Below are 19,603 nucleotides of genomic sequence, written 5' to 3'. Positions count from 1 at the left end.
CCAGAACTTGCATTTAAGGCTCTCCTGAGCTCTCACACCCTCACTGTGCATAGGAGACCCACTCTTGGAAGAAGCTGGCTGTCCCTAGCTGGGGGCTTTTCCTGTACCCTCAAGACTACCCGGGGCTGGCTGCTGCTCATTCAGCCCACAGGGCTGTTCTCTCAGGAGCTGTCTTCTAAAGTCTTCTGTGACTACAAAGTCCTGGTTTTATTTGATCCTTGCAACAGCTCCCTGCAGTGAGGATCATGAGTCACTTGGCCAGTTTGCACATTAAGTTAGTGGCAGGTCTGGGACACACCCGGGCTCACATCCAAGTGTCCTGAGCCCAAGTTCAGGGCCCTGATTCCGATTGCACAGCTGATTCGTGTAGCCATGCCTGGCCCTGAGTGTCGGCTACACAAAGCTGAAACGAGCTAAGGTCTTTGCCTTTTAAGGGCATTTCACATAATCAGAATAGAAGGCACTTTCCCAAAATATGTCTTCAGAATAGCTGACAGGCATTTAGGGAATGACTCAAATAAGAAATGATACTTCAAAGCACCTAAGAAAAGGTTGCCTTCAATCCCTCCCCTGCCCCCAAAAGCTGAGGTTTGGCCATGAACCTGACTGAGTGAGGGACTGGTGAACGGTGGGTGGGAGTCAAGCAGACAGTTGGCCATGTGACTTCCCACAGGGACACTCTGTCCAGTGGGCCTGATGGCAGAAGGAGGGATTTATCACTGGGAGCAAATTGTCATGAATATGACAGGCATAGCCTTGGGTATCCCCTGAATCAGCCCAGGAAAAAGCCAATTTCCACCCCTTTGTGGCCCTTTTTGAGCCAGGTCTGGAGACCATCCAAGAAGCTAAATGAGTAGGAAAGTGAGGAGACAGCAACCTGATTTGGCAATTAGCCCACATCAGACCAGGCAAGATGGATTTTCACTTTCAAGGAAATTGGCAAGAAGAGCAGAGGGAACCCTTACATTTTTCTTTCCCATTCTGGGTCTCTTTCCAGTGAGTTGAAAAATCTATTTTGCAAAATATATGGGCCCAGGAAGAACCCAAACATAAGGAGAGTTTTTGCCATTTGATGTATTGTTGCCTTTATTTAAAATAATGAAAGAGAGAAAATGTTTTTCAAAGTGATATCATTTATCTTATGATAATCAATGAAACTCAAATAAACTAATATAGTAAAGAAAATATTTAAGTTCCAACCAAGCAAAAACACAAAAGGTCTTGGAAGTAACCCCAGGGCCTGGGGGGAGTGGCAGTGGTCTCCTCAGTCCCCCTTTCCGAGGTCAGTTGTGTTGGTTGTTTAATTTTCTGGACACCCTTTCCTGGCTGCCAAGGTGGCTGATCACTAATGAACCACGGGGCTGATTGCTACTGGCTCCCCCCTGCTTGTACTATCACAAATATCTACTTGCCACTTTCTGCTGGGACTGACCGTGATTATTGCTGAGGGACTGAGGCCAGGACACCTCTGCCCACTCCTCTGGGCTCCCTTCTTTTCCTCGGGAAGCCAGCCAAGCAGGTTTCATTTTCCTGGAAATCCTTGGCCAATAGAACCTGGGGCCTCAGGCAAAAGCAGGTTCATTCTTTCTCTTCATTGCAGTTCAAGGCACATGTTTATTCTGGTTCTCCCGATTCGCCTGGCAGAGAGGAGGTGTCTGGAACAAGCCTCTTCCTCCCTCTTCGGCACCTGCACCTGCCAGTGTGTGGGAGGCAGCACCACATAGAGACTGTTCAGGTTCTTCTGCAGTTTCAGTGGTTTCTGACCTAGTTTAGTGCGCAGGTGCCTCGAATGCAATGGAGAAGTTGCAACCCCGGGAGGCTTGCCTTCCTGCTAAGGCCCACTTCCCTGAGTCTGAGGGAGGGAAGCTGTCTTGTACTGTTTGGCGTAAGAGGGCTTCAAGCGGGTTTAGTTTTATATGGAAGTAGAGGGATTGGATCTTTCTGATTGTGATCTGAGGGCCTTAGGAGACTTCTTGCCACCAGATATCTTACCGAAACATCTCAGCACCTGAAGCATCACCATGGTGTTTATGCATACAGGTTAAGTATGCTTTCTGCTTGATTAAAAAAACATATATGATGTACTGTTGCCCTTATTTAAAATGGTGAAAAAGAGAAAATGTTTTTTAAAGTGATGTCATTTATCTTATGATAATCAATGGAACTCTCATAAACTAATATATTAAAGAAAATATTTAAGTTCCAACCAAGCAAAAATGCAAGAGGCCTTAGAAGTAACCCCAGGGCTCTCTCGGTGGTCTCTCTCTCTCTCTCTATCTCTCTACACATATGTATATATAGTCTCTTTCTATATACATAGGGGTCTCTGTCCTTGAGAATGTGGAGGCACCTCTGGTATTGTCAAGGCCTCTGGAGGCACAGCAAAAGGCACCACTCAGTCTCATCACTGAGTCTGCAGACTCTTAGGGTGAATGGCGGGGCAGGTGCTTTCCCTCTGAGGAGCAGGGCAGGAGAACTTCCTCTTCCGTCCCTTCCCTGGACCCTAGGGCTATTCAAGGCCTCTGGGACAGAGTGGACAGTTGTGCCTGTTTCTGACATAAGAATGTGCCAGCCACATTTCAGGCACCGTGCTTAACTCTTTCCACACACTAATTCATTTATCTCTCTAGTTTATGGTTGTATGAAAGTAGAATTTGTCACAGTTCTATCAGTGGTAGGTCATAGCCTCTAGAGCACAATTAGAGCTCAAATGTATGTCAAATGAATGATTCCTCTCAACAGTCTTGTATTGTTACCAGCATTATCCTCATTTTAGAGAGAAGCCAGCTGTCCTCGAGAAAGATTGAGTAAAGTCTCCAAAGTCTCCCTGAGTGCTTGTTATAAACCTGAGATTTCAACCCAGAGCTGTGTAACCCCCAAGGAGTGTTCATAACTACCACTCAGAGCACCTGAAGAGGAGACAGTTCCCGGAGGGCTTCTGAGCGGGGCTGGGACTAGGGAGGCTACCATTTTTCGAACTCATCAAATCCCTGCCACGGGCTTCAGAGCAAATGTGGTCCCCTGTCATTCCTCTTACCCTTGCTCCTGGCTCCCTTACAGCTCAGAAGCAGATTAACCTGCTGGTAGAGGCACCACTGAAGTTCTAGCCTAAAATACTTGTCATCTGGTGATCCACAGACCAATGTGCTACACCCGGCCTGACCCCAATGGCGGTAATTCAGACACCAGCGGAAAGCAAAGGGACTGCCAGAGAAATTATCTTCTTCTGTCTTGAAGCAGCCAATTCTCTTTAAGAGTAGAAACATGCTTCCTGTTTAGGGGGGAAAAACGTGGTTTCTTGACCTATAAAACAGCTTGCTGTCCTCCATACTAAAAAATACACTTGGAGAAGTAGGAAGAAGGCTGGTAGGAAGAAACCTCCCTAAAGTCCCCACAGTGAGACCCTTCAGGACTATTGTTTCTATTGTATTTATTCTCTAGTTTGTCTGCAAGTACTGGCTCTTAAAGTACAAAAATACCTCTCTGATAGTTCCTATAGTGATGGGCTCACAGTGGAGGATTAACATCTATTAATATAGGAGCTAACTTAATTTTTAAAATACCTTGAAGGTCTAGAAAGTGAGTGTTTAAAGAAAAAATAAGAGCCTTTGAAGACAAGGTCTGTTTCTTATTCTTCTTTGTACTAGCACATAGGTACACATGTAATGTTTGTTGAATAAGTAAATGAATAAATTCTTTGGTTTAATGTTGATTCTAGGCTCTCTTGTTCTCACAGCACTGAATGTGGAGATAGAGGTGAGGGTGCGGTGTGTCGTAGAACCTCCTACTAGAAAAGGGTTCCTCTCTTGGAGCAGGATTAATCCAAACTATTACTTTACCCTGCCCCTAAGGGATACCGAAGGCATCATGCAGTTTCAGGCTCTTCTCAGGTCCAGGTAGGAACTGGGAGAAACCTTCCCCCATTGGAATGAGCTCAGCTTCTACTCAGTCCAGATGATTTTTGCATTGCAGGAATACCTCTCAGTATTGTCAGATACTTCAGTTTTTTAAAGAGAAATTTTAAATCATGATTTTTATGCAAATAAAATGTCACCAGTTTTTATGTTTGCAACTGCAATAGGGACTGTAACTGTTCCTAAAAATAAATTTTCTCCTTCTTTCAGAGTGAAATAATTTTCATCTGGGCCAGAAGGCCACTGCGAGTAAAGCCCCCTGCAGGTAAGGGTTGCCATAGGATTAAAATGTAACTGATAGAATGAGAGTGGAAGCTAGGGGTAATGAGGGCACATTTCCAAGTCTTGCCCTTAAACGGAGCGCTGTGCCCTTGCATTCCCCATCCCACCTGATTCCTCCTGGCAGGTATACAGACCAGGTATGTCTATGGACAAATAAACACCCTAGGAATGAATGGAAGACCAACAAGATAGCAGGAGCCTGGGGCCCTGCACTCGTCTAGTTTTAATGTGACAACAAACACATTTCTTTCTTAGTTAGGGTTTGTTACTCATGGGTGATCTTGCAGCTAATTAATACAGTAACTCATGGCTAAAAATGCTTTGTGAGTCAAATGAGCCAAGTCTGGGCCTCAAGGCAAGTGACATTTCGTGGCATTTGGCTCTCCTGTGGCTGTCCCCTCTGGGAGAATTCTGTGACCTGGTGGTTTGAAGAGAAGGCCCAGTAACCATGACCCTTTGGAATGAACATTTTCCTGGCAAAGCTGGAAGTGGGGTGGGCGAACTGGCCCCTCTTTGGCCCCAGTGTGATCTGGTTAGTGTGGCCAGTGGCCAAAAGAAATGGAGTGTGGGGACACCTTTGGGCCCCTCTAAATCAACCCAGGTGTTTGGAGGCATGATTTCTTCTTCTAGTTCTTCTTCTTATTTCCCCTCCACTTCTTCTTTCTCTTTTTTTTTGAGAGTCAAGATTCCATTGATGGGCCCATATTTCTGAGCAGGTGGCTATGGGGTGGTGGAAAAGGGTGGGAATGGGGAGACAAGGGGAGCAGACTGTTTTTTAGTTCCTCCCCAGCTGAAGCCTGTGGTGTTTTCTCTGTAGGAGGATCATGAAGAATCTGTTGGGCCTAGAAAACAAGGATCTGGAGACAGCTTCTCATGTGTAAAAAGGGGATCGGACTGAGTCATCACTTTGCCAGGTGGGAGAGTGACGAGGATGGACAAGAACGGGGTCACTCCCAGGAACTCCAGGTGAGTGCGGGAGGTGGTGGGGATGGACCATGTGGGGCGCAGGGGTCATGGTACAGGTGTGTGGGAATCAGGGGGCACCGCAGGGCCGTGTCCAGGACAGAGGCGTCAGAGATCGCCAGGTGAGTGTCTTGGAGCTTCCTGAGCTCTGCAAGTGTGTGGACTCTGCTCAGAAACAGTTCTGAGAGGACTGCGCTCACAGGCAAAGGAAGCATTTCCATCTTGGCTATCTCCATTTGGGGTTGAGACCCCATTCTTCCATTCACTTCTGATTTACTGAGTACCCCTGCGTTCTGGAGACCATGTTAGGTCCTTAGTTTAGAATGATGAGATGCTTGGATCATGTCACCATGAAGTGACAAGCATAAAGCAAAGGCCAAGAGAGTCAGAGAGATGCCTGCCTGCTCCGACATTGTTGCTGTTGAACCAACCCCAGCAGCCACAGACCTTCCAACTACTACTTATTTGTTGAATGTACTGGGGTTGGTATAGCCCCTGTTTCTGAGGAGTCTAATGTGGACAGGTGACATATGAGTGGGTAAGTGTCAAAGAATATGGTAAATTACGGTGGGGATCTGGAGACACATAGCAGAGTAGCTGTGCTAGACTGTTTCCAGAACTACTTTCGCCCTTCTTCACCTGCTCTGGGCCTGGGAGGTGGAACTGGGGGATTTGCATTATGGACGTCCTTGTCCTCTGGCTTCCATTTGGGCTGGGCAGATGCAAATCCCCACGCAGAGAGCAGAGGGTGGGAGGAGAGTGAAGTCAGAGTATTCAGCACCCACCCCCACTTCCTCCTTTGTGGGCCACCCTTTGGAGTTCTAACAAAGGCAGCAGCTCTGTGAGGCAGCCCTCATGGGCTCCTACAGCTGCAGCTCTCTCCAAATTCTCGAATCTGCTTCCTCCTCCAGCCCTTTTCGATCTGGGGATGGACCGTCTCTCTGCTGGGCTAACCATGGGAGTTCTGCTATCCTTTATTGGTTTCCCTTAATCTTATCTATAATTTGTAAGAGTCCCTTCACCAAACTCTCCTCCAGTTATCGCAATTAGTGGGCCGTCTCTTTTCTCTGGGGCCTGTCCGTGCTGGTCCCTGATGCATACTTCTGCCCCAGGATAATCCTAGGCATATCTCTAAAATCCTGTAAATGCATACACGTCTTTACAACACTGCTGTACTTGGTCCTCACAAGAAGCCTGCAATGAAAGCAGAAGGGACAGAGAAAACCCCGGGGTGAACAGCTGGAGAAGGTCATACAGCCACGTGGTGCCGGGCCGGCTCTCTGACCTCACGAATGGCAGAGGCTGCACTCAGGAGGTGGGTACCGCTGCTGTTTTGGACCCTGTCTGGTGCAGAGACTGGTCAGCAGCACAACCTCCCTAAGCTTCCATTGTACCTGCCACCGTCCCAACACCGCCCCCCACACACACCCCCGCGGGTGCCCACCGGGCTGTGCTGCAGGATGGGAAACGCTGTCCCCAGCCGGCAGCCAGCTCTTTGTTCCACACTAACGAAGCATGTTCTACAGGGAGCTGGGGGTTCCGCTTCGATTTTTAGGACCTACAAATAACGCTCTACAACACATTGTTTGCTAGAAATTACCCAGAGTTCACTTCGTCTGTGCTCATTCTGCTAGATGGAAAGAAGCCCCAGCAACAATCGATGGGTTTTCCATGGTCTCTGTCCACTAGCTCTTATTTTGCTGGCTTTATTTCGCTTATGCAGTCCCAGCTGTGATTATCAATACGTGCATTCAAACCACTTCTGGCTCTGGTTTTAGCAACAGAAATAAGATTTTTTGGCAGGGTAGGAGGGAGTTGTCGATCTGCCACTGTCTGGCAAGGTTACAATCTCTGGATTGAGGTAGGGAGCAGAAAGGAGGGAAGGAGGGAAGGAGGGAGAATGTGTCACAGAGCTGGCACTGAGGAGAATTCCAGGAGGAGGGAGGAGAGGAGGCAGGGGAAGCAGGGTGGGTTCCATGCCAGGTGCCATGTGGCTTACTCCAGTTCATCGCCCCCAGCAAACTGTCCTAACACATCCATCTCTGAGCTCAGAAGCTCTGGATTCACAGACCAAACCCCCCTCTGCAGCTGTTCCCTGTCACTCCTTCAATCCTTTAAATGCAGTCAGATAAAACCACTGAGTTGCAGGATAAATTAACATGTTCAAGCAATTATCAAGGCTTTATGATAATGCAAGTACAAGGGACTTACACATTGGGTCTGGAGGAGAGAGAATGAACTTTGGAATCCCTCACATTGTCTTTAAAAGTCTTAAAGTCATAGGGAAATAGTTTTCTGGTGGAGTGGGATGGGGGTGGGGGCTGTGCCACCAGCTGATGTGCAATTCCCAAGCTAGTCTGGAATTGCATGTCAAATCTTCAATCAATCCCATGTTTCTTTAGCAAGCACCTTCACACTTAAATTATGCAAATGTTCCTATTTATCCCTCTTATACCTCACCTAAGTAAATGCTTAGATTTAGGATTCTCATGGATATTCGAAGTTGGCTAATAGCCTGCCTCAGACACCAGGTGGGCCTACAATATCATGGGGTGTGTAGATGAGTGTTGTGCATATGCATGTGAATATTGCTGGTAGAAGTTGTAATTCGCATCAGACGCGGATGTAGGAGACATGAAGAATTCAATCAGTTATTATATTAATATCCATACAAGTTGTGTAGCCCCAACAGGGAGGAAGAACAAAAATAAATCAGGATGGAATAGAGTAGCAAATAGATTATTGAACCCAATCAAATATGTGGTCACCTGAGGAGAGGTTATGACACTGTAAGACTTAGATATTAGCTAAAACCGCAACCTGGGGAGAGCCAAGATAACATGAACCCTCCATTCCTTGAGTCCGAAAACCGTGAGCAGTGACCATAAGCGTGGCTTTAGCTGCGCTTGCAGACAAGAATCTGGTCAAACTGTGGTTAACATTCCTGGTTGTTTAAGAAACCTCAACTAGTAGAGAGGGAAGAAAAGCCTGGGAACGTTACCCCCCAAATTTGTTTAGGTTGACAAAATTGTTTCCTCAGAGTGCAAGCATGTTTTAACTCAGAAGTTTTTTAAATTAAAAAATCAAGCTGGTAGGATGGCCTTTTTGTATTAAGAGAATTCTGTGCATATTTAGTATCTTATGTTTGTAACATTTAAGAGAATTTGTCTTCTGTAGTAGCAGTTGAGTTTTGCAGTACTAGTTTAAAATGTGAACTGAGTGATTTATTAGACTGGTGATCTTAAATGGAAATCTTATAAAATTAACCTATGGGGCTAAAACATATAGGAGAACTTAGGGTTCACCATATTCATAAGTTTAATTTATTAGATTTATAAGAATGTAAGTAGCTGGGTGGTTTTTGTTTATTAAATCAGTCAAATGAGGTACTTTAAAAAGAAATAGAACATAGTAAACTTATAACTACTGATTAAAACATTTAAAGGAATTTAATTAACCAAGTTTATAAATGGAATCAATCATGAATCAAAGTCTCCCTTAAAGTGGTTGTTAAAATTTGTAGACTTTCACATAGAATAATGAGATTTTTAAGCTAAATGTAAAAGCCTAAGTTAGAAGCAAGTTTTAAAATTTGGGTTTTTAAGGAGAACTAGTACAATATAGTGGTTAAGAGCCTGGCTGCTGGAGTCAAACTGCCAGTTTCTAAAATCGAGCACTGCCAGTTCATTGCTGTGTGATTCTGGGCAGGGAAATTAAATGGGCTGTGCCTTAATATACTCACCTGTGAAATGGGAATGCTGACATTAATAGCAAAATATTAATAGAGCATTGAATAAAATAATAGATGTGAGCTGTTAGAACAGTCCCTTCCATATAATAAGAATTCATTAAATATTAGCATTCATTACCTGCTTGTTTCAAAAGAGTCAGAGACTAATAAATTGAGTAGAGCTTATAAGGTGGAGTGGTAAAATCTAGGGAGATAGGAAGGGGGAGTTAAACACCACCCCATATTGGAGTCAAGATCCAACACCTTAGAAGTTAGGATGGGCCAAATATATACCATCTCTTGTAGGGATTAAACACTTAAAGAAGAAAAACAAGATAAAAAACTTTTATTACTATGTATCAAGTCTTTCAAAGCTACAGTAATTATAACAGTGTGGAACAGGCAAAAGGACAAACAGACCAAAGCAACAGAACAGGAAGTTCAGACGTAAACACACATATGCAGACACTGCAGTGTTTACAAGGACGACACTGCAGACGAGGAGGATAAGACAGTTTCATTTTAATACATGGACAGGATGTCCATATGGGGAAAAACATGGACCTGGACACTAAGTCAAAAATCAATTCCAGATGGATTACGGACCTAAATGTGAAACCAAAAAACTTCCAGAAGGTAACATAGAAAAATATCTTCATGATTTTATGGTAGGTAAAGATTTCCTGAACAGGATATGAAGAGTACTAGCCATAAAATAAAGGATTAATAAATTGGGCTACATTAAAATTTAGGACTTCTGCTCATCAAAAGACAGCTTTAAGGGTAAGGCAAGCCACGACTGAATTATTTGCAACACTTACAAATGACAAAGTGCTCCTATCTAGAATATATAAAGATATTCCTACAAAACAGTAAGAAAAAGACAGATGGCCCAGTGATAAAATGGACAAGATGATCAAAATGGATTAGATGGACAAAAGATGAATCTAAGTGGTCAATAGACATATAAAAATGGGCTCAAACTCAATAAGCATCAGGGAAATGTAAATTAAAACCATCACATCATACCACTTTGCACCAACCAGGAAGACAAACATTAAAGATTGACCACATCAAGCACTGGTGAGGATGCAGAGAAATGAGAACACTCATGTACTGTTGGAGTACAGATTGGCATAACCATTTTGGAAAAACCTTTGGCGTAATCTTTCTTTGAACCACAGGTATGCCTTATGTAATAGCAGTTCTATTCCAAGGCAGAATATATGCTCTGTGTAGGCAGAATCTCAAAACGGTGTACAAGATTGCCCATCCTAATCCCTGAGTCTGTGAACATTTCACCCCTGCATACCTCAGGAGGAATCTCTGCAAATATGGACTACTTCTTACATTATTGAATCTCAAAGTATTAACAATAATTACTGGTATAATTCAATATTTGTGACCATTTTAAGTAACTGTGATCTTTTAAAGAAAATCACAGTAGTTCCCATATATGTTTGAAAAAAACAGTTATACCCACAAGAGAAGAAATATAAATGGCAAATAAATCTATGAAAATTTTTTCTTCACCAGTTATCAAAGGAATGTAACTTAAAGTAGCAATCAGATGCCATTTGCCATCCTTAGATTGTAAGATAGCAAAAGATGCTTTAAAAATGAACATATTTACTGAGAGCTGCTAGTGAGATTTATAAATTGGAATGTTACTGGAGGACACTTTGGCAATCCATATCAAAAGTGTACACCAGTCATTCCACTTCTAAAAGTGTAACCTGAGGAGAAAACCGAAGTGTGAAAAGATGGATGAGGTTGAGTATCAAACCATTGTTAACCGGAGTTAGCACTTGGAAGCAGAATAAAAAATCTAAATATTCCAAATAATAATGGATTGTGTTTTTGGAAGAAAACATAAAGCTAGCCAAAGAATGTAACACTATGAAACCAATTAAAGTAATGAATCAGATATATTTCTATTTTCAATATATTTTTATTGAAGCAGTATATTGGAGATGTTTACAATATACTGCTAATGAAAAAAGATTATAACACAACTTGTTATAATCCATTTTTTCAACATACATCTCTGTGTTTTGTGATTATGTGTGCAAAGTCTTAAAGGTATACTCAAAGTACTTTAGGGCAGGAAGAAAGAGAAATACATGTTTAGCCTTGGGATTATATATAAAATTATTCAGGATTGGTAGCACCTAATGCAACTCTGGAACAAGCGCTTCCAATCACTAAATTCAACCAGAGTCCACCAATGAGTTAAACACTAAAATATCAGTCAGACAAAAACCAGCGCCAGCTAGATAACCGCCCCCAGGCTCCACTCTCAACCAATACATCATGCTGGTTCCTTCTGAGCCTCAGCTAGTCCCCCCTTCCCATCTCTGTCCTGTAGAACACGCACATTCACAATGATTTTTGCATATTTTATTGCAACCAATAAATCTATTTTTATGCTAACTATCTTCAAATGTGAAAGACAACTGTACTTAGAATTACAGTGTTGCACAGCTAGAAGAGACCTTAGATATCATCTTAATGAAACCTCTATTACTGGAGCTGAGACCTCAAAATCATGGGTGACTTGCCCAGCATCAGATCTGAGTGACAATTGGGGACCTCAGTTGAGACTGCAAGGTGCTTTTGGTCTACTACATGGCTTTGCTGGTTCAAGAATGCAATGAACAGAATATTCTTTTGGGCTGGTGAAAATATTTTAGATCTAGATAGAGGAGGTAGTTTACACAACAGTAGGAATGTACTAAATGCCCCTGAATCCTACACTGCAAAATGGTTCATTTAATGTGAATTTCACCTTAATAAAAAAAAGTCTTTAAAGAAAAGCATACAGTGAGAATTAGTTATGTCAAAGCCCACTATTAATTGTACAGGAATAAATCTACTTGAACAGTGTTAACCCCCAAGGCCAGTGTTATTAATTCAGTCCCCTAAGATCATGGTGGTCCCCTGTACAGCCCTGGGTAAATAAGGCTCTATGTGTTGGCTTTCATCTCTCTTCAGTTTTAAGACCGGCACTGTTGTTTCCAGGGTACTGTAATGTCGGGGAATTATATTTAAGCCATCCTTAACTCCTCCAGCCCACATCGATCTTTCCCTTCTCTGAAACTCCAGCACTTACAGCCTGAACCAGATGATTTAGAACTTAATTATGTCCTATCTTGTGCTGTTCTTTAATTGATGTAGGATAATCTTGTCTTGCAATAAGACTCAAAGAACTTTGAAGTTAGAAACTGTGTCTTATATTCATTTATTAACGTACTCATGTATTCATTCATGCATGCATTTAATAAGCATTTTTTACCACCCATGTTGTGCCAGGTGCTGGGGGCAAAAAGGAGAGCATGAAGCATCAACTGGTGACAAGGGTTTCAGGGTCTTTATAAACCCCTTAGGGCCTGGCGTGGCCCAGGACATGTGGGTCCACCAGCATGTAGCCTACAGTTGAGAGATTATCTCACTCCAGATTCACTCTCTTGGGCCCCCTATTAAGGAATGGTTGCGCAGCTCTCAGTCAGAACATCCCTTGTCCCTCTCAGTCACTTTCCCATGTCCCTGCTTGTCTCTGTCCCACGGATACCCCTGCTGCATCTCTTGCCAGGCCCTGCAGTTGCCTTTGACCTAATCTCCCTGCTGCCCTCTCCATCCTCTGTTCACCTCCTCTCCTTGTTGCAGCCAGACATATCTTTCTCAAACTCAGATCTGAGTCCATCTCTCCTTTATTTTAAAACTCCCCAGTGGCTTCTCAGAGCCCTTAGGAGAGATGAAGCTGAGACCCTTGGGCTTCTGAAGCTCTTTGTGACTTGCTCCCTTTTGATTTCACCAGCCGCCTCTCTCCCCAGTCCCCAGCTTCCATCATCCAAGCTCCAGCTAAACCGTCCACAGTTCCTGGTCTCTGCCCAGCTCTTTTGTGCCTCAAGCCTTTGCATGTGTTCATCCTGCAGCCCTCTTTTCTCCATCCCTTTGCCTGCTAACTCCAGCCCATCCTATAAGTTTCAGCATTGATATTGCTTTTTTTCTCACGTACCTCCATTCCTGACTCCATCAAGGGTTCAGACTCCCTAGAGCTTCCCTTGCTGACATCCTTACCACACTGAGTTAGAACCCTCTGTTTCCCCATCTGCATCCCCTTTCATTTTCCTGACTAACTGCTCCATGAGGGCAGGGACTAGGTCAGCTTGTTTATTACTGTCACTCCCAGTAAACCCCTGTCGAAGTGACTGACTTGGATCACATTGAAGATTTGATGGCACTGAGGAAAAATACCAACCGCTTGGATGGTTAGCCATTCCGGAACACTAGGAGCCATTTCCTCCCCAGACGGATGAGCTGCAGAGACCAGCTCCTTGAGTTCCCTGACTCTCAGTCAGAGGAACGCTCTCTAGCATGCTGGGGACAGTTCACCAGAAATGCGACAACCTGAAGCAAACCTGGACGTCCAGAGTGAAAAGGGTGTGGAACCTGTGTACATCTCCAGTGGATGTACTGAGAGCCTGAGCCCAGGAAAGGGACAGCTTGCAGGCGGCAGGAGGGAGTTGCACAAGTATTTAGTTCCACCTACCGAAGAGTTCAGTGTGTGGCCTCCCGAACCCACAACAAATCCTGGGCTCCCAGGAAGGGCCTCCTACAGTGAGCTGGCACCATCTGGGAGCTTTGTATCCACTGACTGCCATCCTGTCACTCTTATGTCACTACACAAGGGGAACTCAGCAGATATCACCTACGGCGATGTCTGATATGCATCACGACCCTCCAGGCCAGCTGCACGCAGGGGGTCAGCTCTGTGGTGTGGTTCCAGCAGCACCAGAAGGCCCACATCTCCACACATGTCCTCTCGTGCCTGAAAGCCCCACCCACCTGCCTTGGTAAGAACTCCCTCCCTTCATCTCAAGGCTTGGATGGCAGTTAAAATGCTGATTCCCCCCTTGAACAGGCGCCTGGTGGAGGCTGAGTGAGAGATCCAAGATGAGGCTTCAGGGTGGGAAACCGTGGGAAGGTGCTCGGGCCTCAGCAAGGACCAGGAGGACTGAGTAGACACAGCACTCACACGGGGACGCAGGGGCCTTCAGTAGCAAGGTCAGAGTCCTGTCCTTCACGCTCTGTGAGGTCAGCCCTGGCCACTCACAGATGCTGCTGGATCGGGAGATACCGGTGGGCGGGTCCTCTGAGCAGCCCATGGTGGTGGCCAAAAGCCGCCTCTGTTGAACTGAGTGACATTTGGTCCAGGGTCCCCCCTGCCCTCAGTTAATCATGACAACCTCCCGAAACTGGCTCTCAGGTTTAGTATATTATGGGATGCCCACACCAAGGTGGAGGATTTTCCCACCAGGAGGATAGCTTGATACAATTCCAAACTGGGAACACCCCGGTCAGGCCCTGAGTTCTGGCCACGGCTCACAGTGCGGAACCTGGAGCAGGAGAAGGAGGTAACAGGGCTGCCCGCAGCAGGGAAGAGCTTGGTCCTGTTGAGCAGCTGTACTCTGCCCAGGACAGAAAGGCTGATACACACCCCCTGGTTCCTCCTGGTTCTTGGCAGGAGAAGGATGCGTGGTGACGCGCTGCCACCCATGCCAGAGGGAGACTCGGGCCTTCAGAGGGGGCGCTGCTCAGGCGGCTCCTGCCTGACCCCTCAGTCACCTGGCCTTGGAAGGCCTGTTAATGCTTGCTCTTGCCTGTTCCAGATTACTTTCTGCCTCCTTTCTCTCCATTTTGGAGCTACAGAGCCTGGGGTTTGTCTCCGAGGGACTGTCAGCAGGGAGTGTGGCTTCAGTGCTATGCAGGTTGACTTAGGGATGTCCCTGCCCCCAGAGGCCTGTTAACCAGCAGCGGGGAGAGCTTCTCCCTGCCGGCTCCCCACCTCCCTGGCTATTACACTGCTTAGAGGGGAGATCAGTGGGCCCCGACTGAGATTTTATTTGTCTCCTGCCTCAGTGGGGTGTCTGCTGATGTATCCTCCCAGCTGTAGGTTTGATTCAGAAACTGGCTATGCTGGGCAGTGGGTGTGCGAGAAGGGAGGCTCAGCATGAGCCGAGGGGCTTCCTCCTGCCTTCATCAGCGTCATCCTGGTGGTATCACCATGTGTGATTTTACATCACCGCGTTCAGCAATCAATGGCTCCCTGGGGGCTGGCAGGTGGGAGATGGGCAAACTGGGGTGGGAAAATGAAAGCCTGCCTCAGCTTAGCCGGTCGCCAGGGCTATTTGCTTTAAATCCCCCTTATCACACCCTCACAGCACAGAGAGCTGTGCCCCTCTGCACAATGCCTGTCTTCCCCCCTGGACAGTAAGCTACATGAGGGTAGAGACTGTGCATGAGTGAATAAACATGAAAGTAGTGGGGAGACATGTGGGACATGAGGGCCCACCTCATTTCACATTGTACAGAACAGAAGTGACAATTTAAAATTTAAATGCTTATACAAGTACTGCAAAGCTTATCCTAAACAATAAAGTGATACCCACACAGTAAAGAGACCACTGAGTCCATTAATAATTTGATCTGTCCTAGGATAATATGTCTATGCATTGGAAATTTGGATTAGTTTTCTTTGTACCCAAACTGACTGAAATGGCTCTGTATTTTGATCTGATATAGATGTTGCTTCTGGCTGATGGAGATGCATCCTGCATAGGGCTGTCCGTTCTCAGAAAGAAACTCCTCATCTCACTTATTTGGAGGAGAACTTTGGAGAGAGTTCAGTCCTGCCTGGCAGTCGTTCTGCCACAGCAGATTTCTGGGCATGCAGCGTGGGTAGTTATAAAGATCCGACACTGGTGCAGGTTGGATCATGCCCTGCACTAACTTAACAGCTACCCCCTGTGCAAGTCCGCCAGGACTCAATCCTTCTCCAGGTGGGTGAGACGCGTCCAGCTCTTCTCTGGCACCTGCAGATGTGCAGCACCACTTGCTCTTTCCTTTGACAGTGGGGCCACCTGCCGACTCATGCTTGGAGGTTAGGCCTGTCTCCCAGGAACTGTTTTCAGGAGTGGGCACATCCTTCTCCATAATTGTTCGACTTCTTCGTACAGGGCATTTTGACAGATTACTGGTTCTCTTTCTTGTTGACTGGATCCTTGCTGCAGGAAAGCAACACTGAAGCCAGCACATGGCTACTGAGTAAGCAAGAGCTCTCATCGATCGTTCCTTCCCATCCAGTCTTGCACCCCAGCCCTCATGCCCTCAGCCCTCACGTCTCCCAGGGCTAAGCAACAGCAAGGCTCCAGGGCAGGCTGGTAGACACCCACAGGGATGACCTGGATGAAACCCAGAGGACCCACTTTGCCTCTGAGGCCAGCCATGGGCCTGCACTTCCCAAAGTGATAGCCCCCTGGGGAGGAATGGGCACAAATTTAGGAAGAAGAGGGTCATATAAAAGAGGCTTGCCAGGAAGACCAAGCCTGTGAGAAACGCTGGGAAAAAGGCAGCAGGCACTGCAAGGAAGAATGGAAGAGGAGCCCTGAGAGCACGTCCTTCCTTCAGAGGAGGGCCAGGGCACCCCTGGACGTTGGGGAAGGCCACCTGAGCCCCGGGGTGGGGACCCCGACACTGACATCCCCTGGTCCGCAGGAGGATTTCACGTTCAAGGGATTATCCATCACACAAACAACCGAGCAGCCCCTGCCACCTTCCCAGCTCTCACCAGGATGACACAGACACACCTTTTAAATGCCGTGGGTTACATCCCCCTCCTGTTCCATTCAGGCTCCCCCTTTAGCCTCTTTGCTCTGAGATTTATTATTCTACAGCAATTGCATTGAATTGCATTTGAAATCAATTAGCACAGGTACTCAAAGATGAATGCTTAGGCTCTGAAGAAAGGTGATGAAAACATACCATTTAAATAGAAATCAATTTTCCTTTCATGTATTTCTTCCTTGCTGCTGCCCCAAAATTAATAGTTTTTAGATATTTGTGTGTAAAGGGGAGACTTCTTTCACATAAACCATTTCTGCCGCCTCCTCCGCCTGCCTCCTTGTGCTGGCACTGAAAGGCACAATCCCCCACTGGTGACAGTACTGCCTGTGTCCATGGAGATATGCCAGGGTCATTTGAATAAGCGCAGCGGCCCTGAGAGCCTGAACGTCACGGGGGGCGGGAGGGAGGGATGCCTTGGGGCTTCTTGTGTTGTGTCAACAGCAGTAATGCTGTGGGAGGCAGCGGTTCCACTCCCACAGTAGCACATCAGGGCAGCAGGCAGTCAAGTCCCCACGACCCTCCCCGTCCCCTCTCTGCTCTGGTCTTGATCAGAAGTCCTGAATGGAACAATTAGACTCTAGATGAAGTGAGGCTGGGGAAAAAGGGGTATAAAGAAAATGTCACTCTGGGGAATCAGAACCTTTTTAAATGTAGGTGTCAGGGTTGCTGCAAAAAAGAGAAAGAGAAAGAGGCACTTGCTCCAAGCGTTGGGGGGGAGACAGCCAGGATAGAGGTGAGGCAGTGCAGGAAGCCCTGGCTGAGTTTACCCCGCTCCTTTCCCATGTCTCTACTCCCTGGAAGCTGGGGCGCTTGCTGTATCCCAAGCATTCTACTAAGTGTTTTGTACATTCTGCCTCTCTTGAATTGCTCCCCTGCTGGGTAAGGAAAGTGCTATCATCAAGCCTGTTTTGCAGATGGGAAACTGAGGCACAGAGAGGTGAGGTAACTTTGTTCAAGGTTGTGATGATTAATTTGATGTGGTACCCAGATAGTTGGCTAAACATTATTCTGGGTGTGTCTGTCGGGCAGTTTCTGAGTGAGATCAACATTTGAATCAGTGGGCTGAGTAAAGCAGATTGCCCTGCCCATGAGGGTGGGGCTTACCCAAGCTTTGGAGGCCTGTTTAGAACAAAAGGCCGAGTTAGAGAGCGAAGATTCAAATGCACCTGTAGGAAACAGAGAGATCCCATGTACCTTTTACCCACTCCCCAGTAGTAGCATCTTGGAAGACAATAGTACAGTATCACAGCTGGGATACTGCCATTCATGACCCTTCCATTTTTTTCAAATGAAAAAATATGGACTGAGCCTCAGTGAAGTTATGAAAGCTCAGACCTATAATTGTGAACGGTGCACACGTTCATACTTGGCCTCTCATTAAAAAATGGTTTTCCTAGATGTGATGTATACTTTGAAGCTTGTGTTTTCTATATAGCACCTCATCATAGTGAGGAGGTGGTGGTAGTAAATAAATAAATGAAAGAAAAATGGCTATTGTTAGCAATTTGAGATGGGCTGAGTGGACGGCTGGGCTTTCTCGGCCCTTACTTTAAGCTGGCCTGTGCTGCGCTTGCAGAAGGTGGATGTAGCCCCCACCCCTTTGAGGGTGGGGATTCAAATACTGGACTTCTAAGAGGAAATACTGGACTTTTAGGGCAGACACCATGCCTTCCCAGAGGAGTACCTGGACTCCGGGGTGGGTGTAGCAGGTCCCCCTGGGAGGGTCAGCAGCACTGTCTCTCCTGGTGGTCGTCCTCCAAGACCAGAGAGGGCTCCCACTCACTCCAGCTCTTTGCCTGAGCCGCAGACAAGCAGAGGAGGGGGGAGCTGCCCAACCGGAGTGCTCTGATCTCTGGATCCTGAAGTGTTTGACCACGATTCCCTCAACTCAGTTCCCCCAAAACTGAGGAGGCTGGGTGGGCCCCATCAACTCCCTTGTTCTAGAATCCACTGTGGGAGCGATCCGTTGCTAGGTGGCAGGGATCACTCACACCCTTCACTGAGGTTCAATCCATGTTTTTCCTTTAAAGGAGTGGAAGGAGCATGTTAACTTGTCTTTCTTTAGGTGTTTTAGACGTCTTTTTTCTGCTGGAACTTTAAAATATGCTCCTTGTGCTTTCAGGAACCCGTATTTCCTCTCCTGCCAGCCTTCCCAAAGCATATCAAATGGGGAATTTATCTAATTTCACTGCAGAATGTAATTATTGTTCAGACCCATTTCAGATACATCTGGCACTCATTTTCTCTCTTTATCCTCCCTCATTAAAATATGTCATAAAATGAAGGGGTTGGTGCAAGTGGGAAGAAAAGCATCTGGGTACCCAAAGGCAGCCTCTCTTCATTACAAATGTGTCAGCGGCCCTCTAGGAGAGCCCAGGGAGACATTGTCTGGAGTGTGGGGCCTGAGAAATCGGATTATAGGGGAACTTAAAGCTTTATCTGCTATGGAAGATTGAGTCAATTCATCAGGCTCACCTTGATCTTAATGTCCAGTGAAACTGACCAAGTGTATCTAGAGCTGGAAAAGCATTGACACACCTACATTTTACAAGGCTGAACCAGTCCTGGGGCCGAGCATCATCATACAAGGGTCCCTCCGAAATCCTGTAAGGGCCTTTCTGTCCCTTGTTGTGTAGGCATAACCAAAAATCCAAGATCAGAGGAGACCCTGTATGGCTAAATTCAAAGGACTGGCAAAAGGTGTTGACATGGGGTACAATAAATGGAAAACCCATGTATTAATGGTGGGGGATGCAAAATGGTACAGTCACTGTGGAAAAGTTTGGCAGTTTCTTATAAAGTTAAGTGTATAGTTTCCATACAAATAATTCCATTCCTAGGTATTAGCCCAAAAGAAATGAAAATATATATTCATACAGAGACTTATGAAAGTTCATAGCAGCTTTTTTCAAAACAGCCCAAAACTGGGGGCATCCCAAATTTCCATTAACATATGAATATATAAACAGATTATGGTATATCCATTCAATGGATTATTCTTCAGCATTAAAAAGGAATGAACTGATAC

The sequence above is a fragment of the Manis pentadactyla genome, chromosome 6, assembly GCF_030020395.1.
Source record: "Manis pentadactyla isolate mManPen7 chromosome 6, mManPen7.hap1, whole genome shotgun sequence".
NCBI classification, from domain to species: Eukaryota; Metazoa; Chordata; class Mammalia; order Pholidota; family Manidae; genus Manis; species Manis pentadactyla.
This window is presented reverse-complemented; position numbering follows the sequence as displayed.